Here is a 15,776-nt window from a genome sequence, read left to right as displayed (position 1 = left end):
GGCTTTATAGCTATTCAGTGAAAAGTAAAATTTTGCACAAAAATTTGCATATTGATTTGTTTTAGTTGCCATGACCACAGCAAATGTGGTAGCCTTAAAATGTTTTTTTATCTTTAGTTGCCAAGATAAAATACTTAAGTAAGGATGATTTGATCTGTTTGGAAGTCACAATACACAGCAGTTGCCACATATGTGAGGATGCATAAGGACAAGTGTATTTGTAATGCAACCTCTTTCCTACTGAAAAATAATTGACCACTAATGCTGCTCTGAGTGCTCAGATCTCCAAAGCTTCACTTACAGCAACAGTAGTTTTAATTGGCTTGCAGTGAGCCATACATGTGAAATGCAGAGCAAAAACTGGAGTAGCTCTACGTATCATTCTCCTTTTCAGTAAGATTTCTTCAGTACAAATCTCTTAGTTTTGAACTGGAGTCTCATCCCTTGCTCCCACCTTTCTTCAGAGTAATTTAGATGATAGCTAAGATAAATCCTACAGGCATGCTCGTGAGTGCAATCAGTGCAGAAGAGGAGCTTGTGACTTAGGATTATAAATTAGAAATTTCTATTTGATACAGCACATCATCTCTACTACAACAGAGATGATTCACACAGCGTCCTCTTTTGGGATATGTGTAGTCATTAATCTGTGCTACAGGCTCCACCGAAGAGCATCTGAGCTTAGAATTTGGTCATGAGTTGGTTCCGTTCCTACATACTAAGAATTTACAGTGGAAAAGTTTGCCTGGGGAGTTCTGCTGTATTCCTCAGAAATAAAACCTGTGGTCTTAAGTATTTGAAAACATTACCTTGCCTCCTGTGTATATGAATTATATTATGGTCTAATGGTACAGTAGCGGCATTTTCCCTGTGATTTTGGCTTCCTTCACAGTCACTAGATGAGCACCACTCAGTGGATCAAGTGCAGCAGATTGTTGCCTTAGGTGATGTTGTAGTTTGGAATTATTATGCAAATTTTCTCCCCTGCCACTAACTGCCTGTGCCATTAGTTAACAAAAAGAAGTAGTTACCTGCTACCATCTTCTTCTTGATCGGTTGGGTGTGGGGCAGGCTATCTCTTTTGTTTTTGGGGACTTTTCCAATTTTTTTAGCTGGGCTGAACGCAGGAGGGTGCCCTGGGGTAGAGGAGAAGCCGTTTTCTGGCTGCTCCTGGCTGCTCCTTGTTGCTGCTGCTGCTTCTTGGTGAGCCGCTTCTTTTCTCCTTGCCACGGCTGTTCTCCTGGTTTCTGCATTTGGGGTCCCGGCCTCTGCTCCGGTCTCACCGCTGCCTGCACCGTCACGGCCTGCCCGCCCCGGCTGGGGCAGCGACCCAGGAGAGAGAGGTTTGCAGCTGCTTTGCAGGACACGCGGCGGTTCTCCGCTTCCAGTTTTCCTTCTTCATTTGGAACAAGAGACACAGGGAGAGACAAATTCATCTGGGAGCTCACCCTGCAGCCAGCCGGGCTGTGACACTGATACTGCCCATAAGTATAACTTTTCTCCAGGAGGAAACCTGCTGGTTTGGGGGGGTGTCTTGGTTTGAGATAAGCAACTGCCAACCCCCCCCAAGCACAGAGAGAAAAGCCTCTCTCCTAACACCAGGGAAAGGGAGGAAAAGAGAGGGGAAAGAAAAAAACACTTCAAACTGCATTTATACTAAATCTACATATATTTTTTCACAGAAAGAAAGAGACAATTAGAAGAGAGTACAAATATACACTCACACAAGTCTGCAACAACAACAAAGTCCAGTTCCCCACCTCAACTTCTGAACGAACACACAAATTCTACTGTCTTAACTACACATTACTTAAGAAGAAGCTTATTCCCCAGGGAGACAAACCCAAGCAGAAAGGAGAGACCCAGAACAACATATTTTACTTTCCTGAGGTACCCTGTGAGCCAGTGGTGGGCCTGGACCTCTCCACCCTCCCTGGGACAGCATCGTGTGTCCTCCCAAGAGGAGGGCTGAGAAGCGACTGACTTAACCACTCCCACACTGGTTCCTACTTCCCTGGAGATGATGTCATAATGTGGTATGGAATACAAAATTACTGGCTAGAAGAGGTCAGCTGTTAGCTCAGCCCAGCTCAAGTCAGCTGACAGCTTCGGCCTAGTCCAGACTTCAGAGCCCAAATCTAGGCCCACCTGGGTGAACCATAACAGGGGGTTTGTTTTTTTTTTTCTTGTGGTGTTGGGGAAGCAGTTTGCTCTGGTCTGTTTACAGTTATATCCATACCTACATATATATATAGCAGTTAAGAACAGTTATCCTTCTTGTATCCATTGTCTGATTAAAGTTCCTTTTCTTAAATTTGATAAAGAGTGGCGTGATTCTTGTGGAGGAAACCCCCCTCCTCCGCTTGGGGGTAAACATTTTGGTTTTTCCCCTCAAACCAAGACAGGTGACTTCTGCACTTGCTGTAGAAACTGGAGAGTGTGGAATGAGGGAGGGATGACACTGGAGAAGGGATGAATACCAACCTGAAGAACTAGAATCTAATTCAGTCATTGCCAGACTGAATTCTTGCATGGCACCTGGCAAGTTATTTAAACCCATTTATTTACTAGGTAGACCTGTTTGCTTATGTTAGAAGACTAATATTGTTCTCAGCTACAGCTGTGGAAAAGAGGCCAGCTGTGCTCAGAGCACACATTGGAATCTTCTGCGTCCGTGGCTAAACAGCCATCCTCCATTTCTAGATTAAATGCATAAAGACAGAAAGAATATCGCCCTCCGTGGTCTGTTTCTTCTTTTCTAAATTGTAAACTCAGAATGTGCAGAGTGAGTTTGGCAGATGCCCTGAACACTCAGCTGAAAGGAGTATCATCAAGCCTTTAGCTCTGTCATGGTTTGACCCCAACTGGCAGCACAGCCTCTGGCAGTAGGCACTGTGAACATCTCCATGCCAATCCACATCCAAAGCAACTTCAGAGATTGGGCTTTCACCTCTAATTCCCCAAAGGTGTAGAAGTGCAACATTCAGATATGATGGAGACCACAGAAAGCCACCACAAGGAAGTGAGTTATTTACTCAGTGCCGATGCAACTCTGAGGCAGATGCTGGCATGGAAAATATTAATAGAAAGCATCACAATATAGTTAAATTCTAATACAGGATCTCAGCTTAATAAAACCTTTGCTGGAGTTTGACCAAGCAGCTCTGTGAGTTCTGGTCCATCTGCAGTGGGCAGAAGCTGTGTGTGAACCCACACCCCAGCACCTTGAGCACCACAAGCACATTTACGCTGGCACGTTGTCTCCTTAACAAATCTATCTCAATTTCCTGTGTCTGTCCTCTGAAAATAAAGATCACACACCTTTTCAATGTTTGATCAGAAGAACACAAGCAACTCCCTTCACAAGGTTCAAGGTTCTTTAAAGGGCAAGATGCCCCAGATGAAGGGCAGAAATTAAAAACCAGGCAAAAGCCCAGAACAAGCATCTGTGCCAACACTGGGCACACGGGATTAAAGCGTGTGGTTAGGCAGGACTGCGTGGCCAACTACAGTGCTGAGCAGGTCCCTGGGGGGGCAGTGTGACACAAGGCATGGGGCAGGGCTGGCACTGCTCCCTCCCTCACCAGCACATCTCCTGCTGCAGCACCATGGGGGCTCCCCAAGAACATGGAGCGTCCCTTGTTTCCTAAGGATGCTCCTTGTGGGAAATAGCATTGCCTGTAGCAGTGCAATGGTGTTGGGTGATACAGGAGAACAGGAGATGGTGTTTATTTTTTAAAGTGTAATTCCAATGTATATCTGAGGTGGACAGAGCAGCTCTGTTCCCTAAGACACAGGGAAAACGGGGAAAGTGGCCCAAATTTGCGTGCTATCGATAGGATCCATGTGGGCTGGATTGTGTATGAACATGCACACACACACACACACGCACTCACACACACACATTTTCCCCTCTGTGTGTGTACATACACATTTCTCTGGAAGGATATTCCTTCCCACAATCAGAACTGTGGCTCTGAGTCCCCAGGTGATGCTCACTGGGGCTGGTTTAGGAACTGGAGATCATCCTGGCTGAGAAGCTGCCTCTGTGGGTCTCCTTCAGGTGAAAATCAACAGGTTATCTCACTGTCCTTTAGAGTCAGAGTGGGCCAAAAGCACAGTTATAATGTGCCACTGCCAGAACAGAACATGGCCTTCACCATGGTTTTGCCCAAAGAGATCAAGCATTTTCTGGGTCTTGGCAACAATTTGGTGTTCCATCAAGTCTGTTGTAAGAGATTTGATTTTGCCATTGCTGAGCATGGCTGCAAAATCTAGTTGTCAGGAAGGCACATTTTGTAAAGGGTACTTGAGTCCTCTGAATACTCCTCTGTAAGCTCTCCAAAATAATCCCATTGTTTGCAACAGGGTTAAGAATGCCAAATGGGAGTGCAAAAAATGGGAAATTTGCAGCCTGATATCCCAGATCAGGTGGTTGAAATCCTGTAGTTCACTGCATTCCAAGAACCATGCTGGGGAAAAGAGAACAGTGGTAGAAAGAAGAGAGAAGAGCAACAGACAAGCAGAGATCAGGAGTCTTACTAGAATCCCCATTCTCAACAAAAATGACAAATATTCATATGACTTCTAATGCTTTGATTTCTGAGAGCCTATACTAATTTTGTATCACTTTTCCAAAGATTCCAGAAGTATCTTATTGAACAAAGGCAATGCTTTAACTGTGCTCCAAACTTTGGTTTTTCTGCACTAACCCAACTTGGGCACAATGTAAAGTATAAATGAAGGTGGATGTGACCGAAATCTGTGTGATGAGGTTTTTTGAACAAACCAATGGAAATGTGACAAATAAATGGTGCAGATAAACTGAATGTTTGTTAAACTCTCCACGTTGTTTTCATAAGGTATTATTTGTTCAGACAAAGAGTTATTTTTGATTCATGCTTTAAACAAATGCCTGAAAGTTCTCATATGTCTGGCAGCTTTCAACAGCAGCTTCATCAATTGTTAACTGCCATGCAGAGTCTGTGCAATAATGCAAGTGTATCAGGGTGACATCCAGCACTACTAATTCATGCCACTGCCAGTGAGCTTTTACTGTATTTGTTATGTGAACTTTATATTATTTCCAAATACAGTCTTGAACATAATTATTGGGGTCACCTCTTAGTCCTGAGCAGGGCCGCAGCGTGGATGGTGGTCGGAAGAGCTGAGGCACAGCAGACACCAGAAGGCTTAGATCAGAAGGCTCACAACTTAGAGAGTTTATTCAAGATAGATAACAGACAGATCCTCACAGCTCATACTAGTAGTAGATAGTTACTAGAAGTTCCTATTACATCATCTCTAGTTCCTAGTAGATCTAATCCTCACACAGTAACATCCACACCTTTTATGCTCTCTCACATCCAACATGCCACTACATTATTGGTTAACCAATTCACCTTGCATACACCACAACCTCTCACTGGCTACAAGCGACACACACACTCCAGGTAGATCTCTTCTCTTTATGGTTCACTCCAAACAGCTTTCCTTAAGGGATGCACTCACTGTCACCCCCCCACACATAATGATTCTGTACTTGTGTTTAAGCTACTGTTTAGATCAGCAGATTTTGTTTCATCCCATCTGAACCAGAATGGAACTTTTCATAGCCACCATAACTAATTTCTCTTCATCTCAACTGAACAAGGCTTACTCACTAAGTTTTGGCAAGCAAGAGAACTACAGGCATATTTTAAAAAAATAAAATAGCTTACATACTGTATCAGAGCTCAGAAATGAACTTCCAAGCATCCTGTTAAAAGAAAACCCAGTAGCCCCTATTTGCCTAGAAAGTGTGGCACTTGAGACCAGCCTATCTGCCCTTCCACGTGATCAAGGAAGGGAAAACTGTTCGAAAGCACCTGAGTCCAGAACCTAAAACTCACTAATACTATTTCTTGTGTCACTGAGGCAAAGCCACAGCTATTTCTAGACCACCAACACTGCATTTTTAAATGACAGCCAGGTTTTCATTTTCCCTGCTATGATTAGTACATTAACAAATCTAAGGACAATAGGCAAGAATGCAGTCACAAAAATGAAAAGTATTACTCTGATGATAATTGGGACAATTGGGAAGATAACAAAATGGTACAGAATTTTGCTCTTTCAGGTAAAATTCAGGAATCAGAACGTGGGATCTACTTGCCAGTGAAAAGAACATGTAAAGAAACTATAATAAACTATAATACAGTAAAAACTATATAATAATAATATATATAAATATTATTATAAACTATATTATAGAAACTATAATATAAATTAATTAATTTTTGAAGTCCCCTTCCAAATGCTTAAAAATTGTGTGATGGGATTGTCCCAGGATGAACTGGGTAAACTAATATCACTTTTTTCACCTCTAATCTCCGTTGTTATATCTGTATTATATATATGCATCTGTATATCTATTATATCTGTCTATTATACCTGTAGAACATTACTACAGTAAAAGTATCATGTGTGTCTGTGAACTGTAACTGTACACAAGTGTCCTAGTTCAGCAGCTGGGAGCAGTTTATCACTGTGTGGGTGTGACCAAAGCTGTGGATTCTAAACCCTCAATGCCATTTCCCAGGAACTGTTAACAATGGACCATTGGCAGCAGCTGCCCAGGACACACCTGACCCCTCAGGCTGGGAGCTGGCTGGGAAAGAAGCCTGGGAGAGGAGCTGGGAGAACTCCTCTCTGGGGAGTCCTTGGCACCTCCACACCCACCTGAGGGCTCAGCTCTGCTCATGGGCCAGCAACGATTCCAAAATCCCCCCTGACTGCCAGAGTCAGATCCCCCAGTGTGGAACTCCCTGCCTTGGGAGAGGGACTGGGTGCTCCCACCTGCACCTGAGGGTGTATAATCTTGGGGTTTTTTGGAACTTGGAAAACCACTCATTGGATCCAGGGGAGGAGCAGAACCTGGACAGGAGGAGACCACCACTCTTGACCAGACTGTGATCAGCATCTTCACCAACAGGTTTTTCCCTTCCTTTTACTTTGGACTCAGAGGAACCACGTGGGGCTCAGCACAGGAGCCACCAAACCCCCCTGTGTTTGTGCCTCAGGGGGCTGGGTTATACTTCTGTGTTTTGTGGGTTAGACCCAATTTCTCTTTGTGCCATTGCATTTATTGTAATATTTTTATTAAATAGTAACTCTGACTTCTAATCTCTTTTGTGTTGGGTCTTTATTCCTGCTGCTTTACAGTAAACCAGCACAACAAGTCATATCAGTTTTCCTGCTACATTAACCCAGAGTGTTGATAGCCCAAACACTGCACACCAGGCTCCTTTTGCTTCTGTTTCTACAAAAATGTCCTGCCTCTCTTTGCTGCACATATTTGCCTCTGGATTTGCACAAGGAATTTTGCACTGTGCTGCACACATTAGATCTTGGCTCTACTTTACTATCCACAAAGAACTGTAAACCCTAAAGGTGCCAATATCTCAGAGCGTGTTGGTTCTGGAGTGCTCTGACTCCACAGCAAAGTATCCCTGGGAAAACTTGCCCTTATCCACAAGGACTGTACATACACTTGGCTGATAAGTAAGCTGAATGAAACTTGTGTCAGCTCACAAATGGCAGCCTTTTATCCTGTTTGGAGATCAGCTCATTACCAAGGAAACAGGAATTTTCTTGCCATGTCACTGGGATTGTATTATTTGTTATTATGTTATTCTTCAGGCTCAGTGTTGACTACCAATCTGGATTGTGAAATAGGAGACCATTGGACCAGATTTCCTTTCCTTGCTCCCTTCACTCATCATCTGAGAGTTCAAGGACTGAACAAGGCCTTCTGAAATTTTTATGCTCTGGCAGAAACTGAAACTTGAAACTCTGGCTGGAACTTGAAACTTGAGATGGCAAAATACAGTGTGAGGGAGATATTCAGCTTGTTCTGAAATAAGAAGCCGCAGGGTCACACTTTGAGCATAACTAAGTCTTTCAAAGCTCTCTTGTCAAGCTCCAAGCACCAACTGCTTTACTTATTATAGCGAAAGGGGAATGGCCAATAGCTTTTCAGTGCTGTAATTAAAGAGCTGCTATGAGTTGCTGACATAGCCCTGAATTTTGAGGAACAGAGATGTAGCTGAGTTTCCTGGGACTTCGTCTTGCTTCACATTAAAGGTCAACACTCAAATGTCTTTTTAATCATTTAAATACATGACATTTTATAGATGTGGAGGATCATGAAATCAGTACACAGGGCAATACAAGTCACATTCAAGAGAACTGTCTGAAAACCTTTTATACAATTTAAAATCTTCAATGCGTGTTCTTTCATTCAGAGCCTTGTGCAATTAGACTCAATATAATAAGGACAACTATTTAAAGATATCTATAGGTCTACATTACTACTTTTCTCTCTAATACTCTAGAATTTACTCAGGCTGATTTCTGTAATGCCTGTGTGGCCAGGAGTTTATGGTGCACCATGAAAAATGATTTACTGTCACTGCCTCAGGAAGTGCTCAGTGCCTCATTCCCCTCACATAATTCACTGTGCCAGTGCACCACCTTAACAGGCATTTCTGTGTGTTCTGAGAGTTGTGTGCCTAAAAGAACCTGAGATGACACATAACTGCAGGAAACCTTTCATTGCTGATTCCCTTTTGTTGAAAGTGTGCTTGAATAGCAGGGCCCAGAATAGATGTTCCAGTCAGTAACTGAGTGAGCTTGGTGAGACCTGCTGCATTTGGCGATCCCTTCTTGCCCCAAGTAATGTAAAATAGGCTAAAACCTGTTGAGTCCCCACCATCCATCTCTACTGTGTGCTAGCACAGTTTTGTAGAGTAGCAAGCATCTGGGGAAACGATGCAGGTTTCTCATCACAGTGGTCCTTCCATTAAATTCTTATTGTAGAAGATGACTTTGAATGTTCCATCATGTCCTAAAAAGCCTAAGCATTGTGAGAGTTCATTGCTCTTTCATGTCTCTATACCTAACCATGATCTATAAAGTAGGTGAAGACTGTCAGGTCTCCCTTTAGAGCATAAGGAGATTTTACTGATATAGACATGACTGAATACCCAAGACCAAGAAATTACTAAACTTGTGTGGTGTGAAAAACCTCTTCATGCATTGCCTGTTGGTGAAGAACTCATTCCCATTGCCCTCTGTAAGCAAACTGTTTGCAGCAGTTCCCAGTTCTGCAGCAAGAGAGGCTGTTCAGGAGTGCTCCCAGTTTGCTGTGCTAGATTATGCCGGTCCACTCTGACCCTGTTTGGTGTGATCATGTGGTTATCACTGTGTATGAAATACAATGTTGCAGCTCTGGGGCTGTCTGGAAAACCCCAGTGAGGAGGAGGGGGAGGTTTCAAAGCAGCAGCTGCAGCACCAGTACAGTGCCTTCCCAAGGGGACTGTGGGCCAGCACAGGTGCACTGCCTGTATTCCTGGGTGGCAGTTAATATTTTGAAAGATTTTGGGAGAGTACTTTCATTTGAAACTTTTTCACACCTTCATGCAAAGAAATGACCCCAATTTCCCTCTCCCCCACATCTACATCCCTGGCTTTTGCAGTCACTACAAAGAGATTTACAGTTCTGGAAAACTACAACACTGACTTCTTTCACATTGGCTTTTGAAGCCAACATATTACTGGCAAAGTGTTTACCAGCCAGACAAACCAGGCAAGCTTTTTATGTCCCAAAGATAATAAAATGGTGCTTGGATCCCAGCCTGCCTGGGGTTTCTGCACAGAGCTCAATATAAGGAGATGGCTATTTTAATCCTCCTGGAGCTGCTTAAGCATAGGTTCTCCTGTTGGTTTAGAAGAGTCTCAACCCAGAACACTAAGCCATAAATACATTTGGAGCTGAGGCTGAAGCAGATTTAATATTCATCTCTCTAGTTTTATTTTAAAATATACCTTTAGATATCCTGATGTGTAGCACTGAGTTAATGAGTCACTCCAGACAGTATAAAGATATTTTTGAAAATTCTATAAAGTGAGGTTTTGGGTTTGTTTTTCTTTCTTCCTTTTTTTTCCCTCTTTTTAATTTTTTTTCCCAGTCACAAGTAGACTTACCTTCACTATTCTGTTTTCTTTTATAACAGAATGAGAACTACAGTTGCATAAATGTTAATGAGCACAAAACACCCCTCAGCCTCACAGACACTCCAAGAGAGGTGACAGGACTTCTGGTTGGACTGTAGCCAGCCACTCTGTTGGTGAAGCCAATGGAGTGGTGACAAGGGGCCTTTGCATCCTGTCCAGCAGCAGCACCTGCACCAAACCTCTGTACTCAGAGCAAAGGCAGAGCTAGAGGGAGGGAGCTGAGCAGTGACGCCCTTTCCCCAAACTGCCCCAGTTCATGTTGCCCTATGGGCCTGGCTGGCTGCAATGTGCAAGGTGTACACCATTGTCCTAGATCAGCAGGTGGGAGCAGTTTATCACTGTGTGGGTGTGACCAAAGCTGTGGATTCTAAACCCTCAATGCCATTTCCCAGGAACTGTTAACAATGGACCACTGGCAGCAGCTGCCCAGGACACACCTGACCCCTCAGGCTGGGAGCTGGCTGGGAAAGAAGCCTGGGAGAGGAGCTGGGAGAACTCCTCTCTGGGGAGTCCTTGGCACCTCCACACCCACCTGAGGGCTCAGCTCTGCTCATGGGCCAGCAACGATTCCAAAATCCCCCCTGACTGCCAGAGTCAGATCCCCCAGTGTGGAACTCCCTGCCCTGGGGGAGGCACTGGGGGCTCCCACCTGCACCTGAGGGGAGAGAATCTTGGTGTTTGGGCACTTCTGAGACTACTCAGCAGATCCAGAGGAGGAGCAGAACCTCAGCAGGAGGAGACCACCACTCTCGACCAGACAGTAGCCAGGTGGGGATTGGTCTATTCTCTCAGGCAACCAACAGTAGGAGAAGAGGGCATGGGCTTAAGCTCTGCCAGGAGAGGTTCAGGTTGGTTATTAGGAAGAAATTCTTTACAGAGAGAGTGGCCAGGCATTGGAATGGGCTGCCCAGAGAGGGGGTGAATTCACCATCCCTGGAGGTTTTTAAGATGAGACTGGACGTGGCACTGAGTGCCATGATCTGGTATTCAAAGTGGGGCTGGATCAAGGGTTGGACTTGATGATCTCAGAGGTTTCTTCCAACCCAACTGATGCTATGATTCTGTAGTCATCTGCACCAACAGATTTTTCCCTTCCTTTTACTTTGGACTCAAGGAAACTACGTGGGGCTCAGCACAGGGGCCAACAAACCCCATTGTGTTTGTGTCTCAGGGGGCTGGGTTCTACTTCTGGGTTTTGTGAGTTAAACCCAATTTCTCTTTGTGCCGTTGCATTTATTGTAATATTGTTATTAAATTGTATCTCTGACTTCTAATCTCTTTTGTGTTGGGTTCGTTTCTCCTGCTTGTTTGGCTTTAAACCAGCACAACCATCTTACAGGTATCTACGGAGGTGCAGAGACAGAAATGCAGCAGGGGGAATTCGTTCACAGAGTCAGAAGCTGATACCCAGCATGGGCACTCCTGGCACTCTGTACAGATCATTCCCTTGCCTGCCAGCCCAGAACCCAGACAAGGCACAGCTGATGCCTGTCTACCCTATAACAAGACTTATGTCTGGGTACTCCCTCAGTGTCTCACATTGAAGTTCTTGAGCCAACACCACAACCATGTGTGGTGAATGGAGCAGACAGTAGGGGCCAGCAACAAAAATGATCCTGTTATTCTGAAGAGTATTTCTGGCAGGATCCAGGGGTGCAAAGCAGTGAGGAGAAAGCTGTATTCCATCTTTAGCAGAAAACATCACTTTGCTGTACTGTGTTGTTGACTTGTTTGCTTGAGCCTTTTTTTTAACCACACTTTTGGGCTTTCTAGTGTGTGCAAACAGGACAAATATAGTGACTCACAAGTGTATACCTATTATTTAGATGTTATATAAAGCCCACCTGAGCACATGATGAATTCACATTTTAGGGTTCTGGAAACTTTTGCTGAAAATTTGTTCTGGTCTATTGCCACCTTGCAGGGATCCTTTCTCACCCCCCACGTAACCAAACCCTCAGTTTGTTTTTAACAAACCCTCAGTTTGTACACTGAAACCCTGTTAGTCACAGCAGTGACCACAGAAAAGGTTTTCCTAACATAGGATCCCATTTGGGCTTTTCATGTAGTGGCCTGGGGCACCATCCTGGTGGGTGAAAGGAAAGTTCTGGAGCCTGTTTTAGATAACAGCTCTTCTTGCACATCATCCATATAGTCATCACCATGAACAACATCATTGGGAACCCACCAGTTAAATGGAATAAGCCTTGCCCTTGCACAGCACACAGCAACCATGACCAGTCCCTACATGACCAGGTCCAGCAGCACATCCACCTCTGTTAAGCCATATTATCCATTAGCATTATCTATTAGCGCCAAAAAGGTCAATGTTTAGCTTTGTATATCATCAGTTTGTTATTCATTAAATATATTCCCCGCAACTCAGTAGATGCTTGACAGGCCTTTTCTCAGAAATTCAATGTAATGCCTTGAAATGAGCTGACAATATATTTGGCCTTTTGACTCACACGCATGCCAAGATTAGAAATATTTCTACCTGGTTATAGTTACAGCCCCTGTAAATACAGCATTCAGTCTGCTGCTTTTGTGGGTGCTGCTTAGCCTATTCTAAGCATCACAGTTTAGTCTAGTGTTTAAACACAAGTTATGTTTTCCCAACAGCTGGGAGACCTGAAGTCATGTTTTACTGTAAGAGGTGACACTCAGTCCAGAAATTCAAGAGAAATGAATCCTCTGAACAAACTGAAAGCTGCACTAAGAGGGAGCTTTAATTCTGTGCCTGCTATGATTTTATGTGCTCCTGTAACTCTATTTGAGAGCTGACTTAGGGAAGACAGGCTCCACATCTGATACCAGTTTGAACAGAAAGGAAAGGGGGAAACACTGATTTGAATTCACAGCATTGTATGTCTTCTCTTACAGGCAATCCTGGAGTGCTGCTCTGCTCAGCCTGCAGTTCCCAGCACATTTACCATGTGCAAGAAGGTGCAAGAACCCGTTAATTCAACTTTGTTGGGCTATTCTGCCACAGCAGAAACTTCTCCCATAAGGGCAGATGGAAAATCACTAATATAGAGGGAATTTCACAAAGGTGAAATATAATTTAGAGGGCAGGGCATTGTATTTATGAATTCCTGCTCTAACTGTATAGCTTGTAATGACCAGTGATCAATGTCTTGGGTTTGTGCATCATCCCAATACGAATGATTTTTTAAAAAGAAGTTCTTACCTTGAATTCTTGCAGATGTAATGAAAATTAGGCAAGAGCAAAACTCAGCAGAAAAACCCTGCCATTTTGCTTTGTGCCTCTGGATGCACATTCAGTTCATTTCCAAGAAAGAGAAAATTCTCTGCTGGCCCCTCAGCTGCACCTGATAATGCAAAGTTCACTTCAGAGCCTGACCTCTGGCAGTAAGGAGTTACTGTGCATTTACCTTTAATAACCAGCTACCTAGCAATGATTTTATATCTTGATGTGTCCCTTCAGAAAAATTAAAGGGGCGTTTCCATCTCCTCCTGGTTATTTTATTACATATTTCCTATATAATCTTACTCTAAGACAGCAAAAATATTATTAACAAGTTGGTTTTTAAGGGCTCTGTCTCATACACACATTTTCTGAAATCTCTTTGTCTTCACCAAGTGATTTCTAAGCTGCAAGCCCTAGTTCTACAGCCAATAGGACTAAATACTAATTTTCAGACATAAATTTACAGCTGTTTTGTTGAGGTTTAATCCCAGCCAGCAACTAAGCATGACACAGCCACTTGCTCAGATACACATCTCCTTCCTCCCAGCTGTGGGATGGGGGAGAGAAACTGGGAAAAACAAAAGTGGAAAAGTTTAAGAGTTGAGCTCAAGACAGTTTAATAGGTTATGCAAAGCTTGGAATTCATTCCCTACTAGCCAGTCCCAGGAAAGCAGGACTCCATCACACCCAAGAGTTGCTTGGGAAGACAAACACCATCACTCTGCTGTCCCCTCATCCCTGCTCAGCAGTAACTGAGACATCCCTGAGTTGTCAGCTCTGCCTTCAACACAAATCCAAAACACAGCCCTGTAGTAGCTGCTGTGAAGAAAATGAACTCTATCCCAGTCCAAACCAGCACACATCCTTAGTTCCAACTTTCCAAATGCCTTTTGAAGAGTCAACTGATGGCAGCGAGACCTGAGTTTTGGAACAGTGCAGAACATTGCTGGCTAATGATTTGTCACTGGAAAAAGAAGCTGAAAGACACAAAATGAGTTGCAAAACTCAACATGAGTTTCTGAGATCCCACTAAAACTCTCTTTTTCCCCACTGGAGTGCTTCTGGGTCTTATTTGCAAGGAAGTGTGACCCTGAACTGCAGACAGACACACACACAGATCTATGCAACATGAAATCACAGGCCTCAAGCTCAGTAGGCAGAAAGCAGCCCTCTCATCTTGTAAGATGGGGATTTTCAAGAGAAGTATCCCATGGCTGCTGCTGTGTCTCCAGCTCTTGCCTGCCTGATTCTTCCTCACCTACCAAGACCAGAATTCAGCTCCTGAAGTGGAGGTTTGTAGATCCAGGGCTTTGGGTTGGTCTCTCCTGAGTTTAACAGGGCACAGATGCCTCCAGCTCTCTCAGATATGCCCCTACAGCCAAACATAAGTGAGGTGCAGGCCCTCACTCCAGGAGGGAAGGCAGAGCTGAGACAGCCATAGGTGATGATTAACAGGATGCAGTCCAGTATTCCCATCTCTTATTGCATCCACCAGTCCTACTGTTTCCCTCCTCTCCTCACTCTTTAGGAACCCTCAGGATATTATTTTGTGCATCTGACTTTCTCATTAAAGCATAACGAGTGGTTTGGCAGATGTCTGTTGTCATAAAAAAGAACTTGACTATCACAAATTGCTTCTCCCAGTCTTGGATCACCTGTAGGAAGCACTTGTGACCAGTTCTGTGCCTGGAGCCAACTGGTGCAGGAGAGTCCTATGGTTTTTGCTCAGGATTGCAGGAAGGTATTCCCAGTGCTCAGATTTGGCTGTGAAAGGCACACAAGGACTACCAGGATGAACTATTCTCAGCTTCACCTGCTAGTCAAACAACTAACTGTGTGATCTTTCATAAGCAAAGATGGTGAACAATTTCCTGCATTGTGCAGTAATTTAGAGATGCAGTTTTGAGAGACTGAAAGGCCTGAAGGAAGATGATGTCAAAGAAAGAAGGAACTTATCTGCGATACAAATGCCACTCATAAAATCCCATTATCTGGAAATGGCCACTTGAACAATACAGTGTCTTTTTTGGGGGAATTAGTGTCAAAAAGAAGACAACAAATACTGATACTCTGCACACTGTGTTTATCTACACAGCTACAGACTCCAAGAGAATGAACTCCATAGCAGTATGCGCTAACATTTCAAACACAGACAAGAGCTCCACACTCTGGTGTGGCCACTTACCCATATGTTTGCTAAAATGTGTTTTAAAGAAATACAGTGTCAGCATCTCCTCTGAGCTTTGACACTGCTCACATCAGAGCCTTATTTTGTGTTTTATCACAGCTTCATCTTTGAAGCTAAACACAGCAGGAAAAGGGGTGAGGGTGGTCAGTCAGCTCACCACAGAATTTGCAAATGCAAACTCCAAATATATTCTCTGATGACAAAGTTTCATCTCCTCCATTCACCTTCAACTTCTCCTGTGCATTTGCCACCATCACATCAGTCTTGCATTACCACTGCCTTGGCGGCAGGAGACAGTGTGAGTTAAAAATTGATAAACCC

The sequence above is a fragment of the Pithys albifrons genome, chromosome 13 (genome assembly GCF_047495875.1).
Source record: "Pithys albifrons albifrons isolate INPA30051 chromosome 13, PitAlb_v1, whole genome shotgun sequence".
NCBI lineage: Eukaryota > Metazoa > Chordata > Aves > Passeriformes > Thamnophilidae > Pithys > Pithys albifrons.
The sequence above is the reverse complement of the archived record's forward strand: the minus strand, read 5'-3'. Positions refer to the sequence as shown.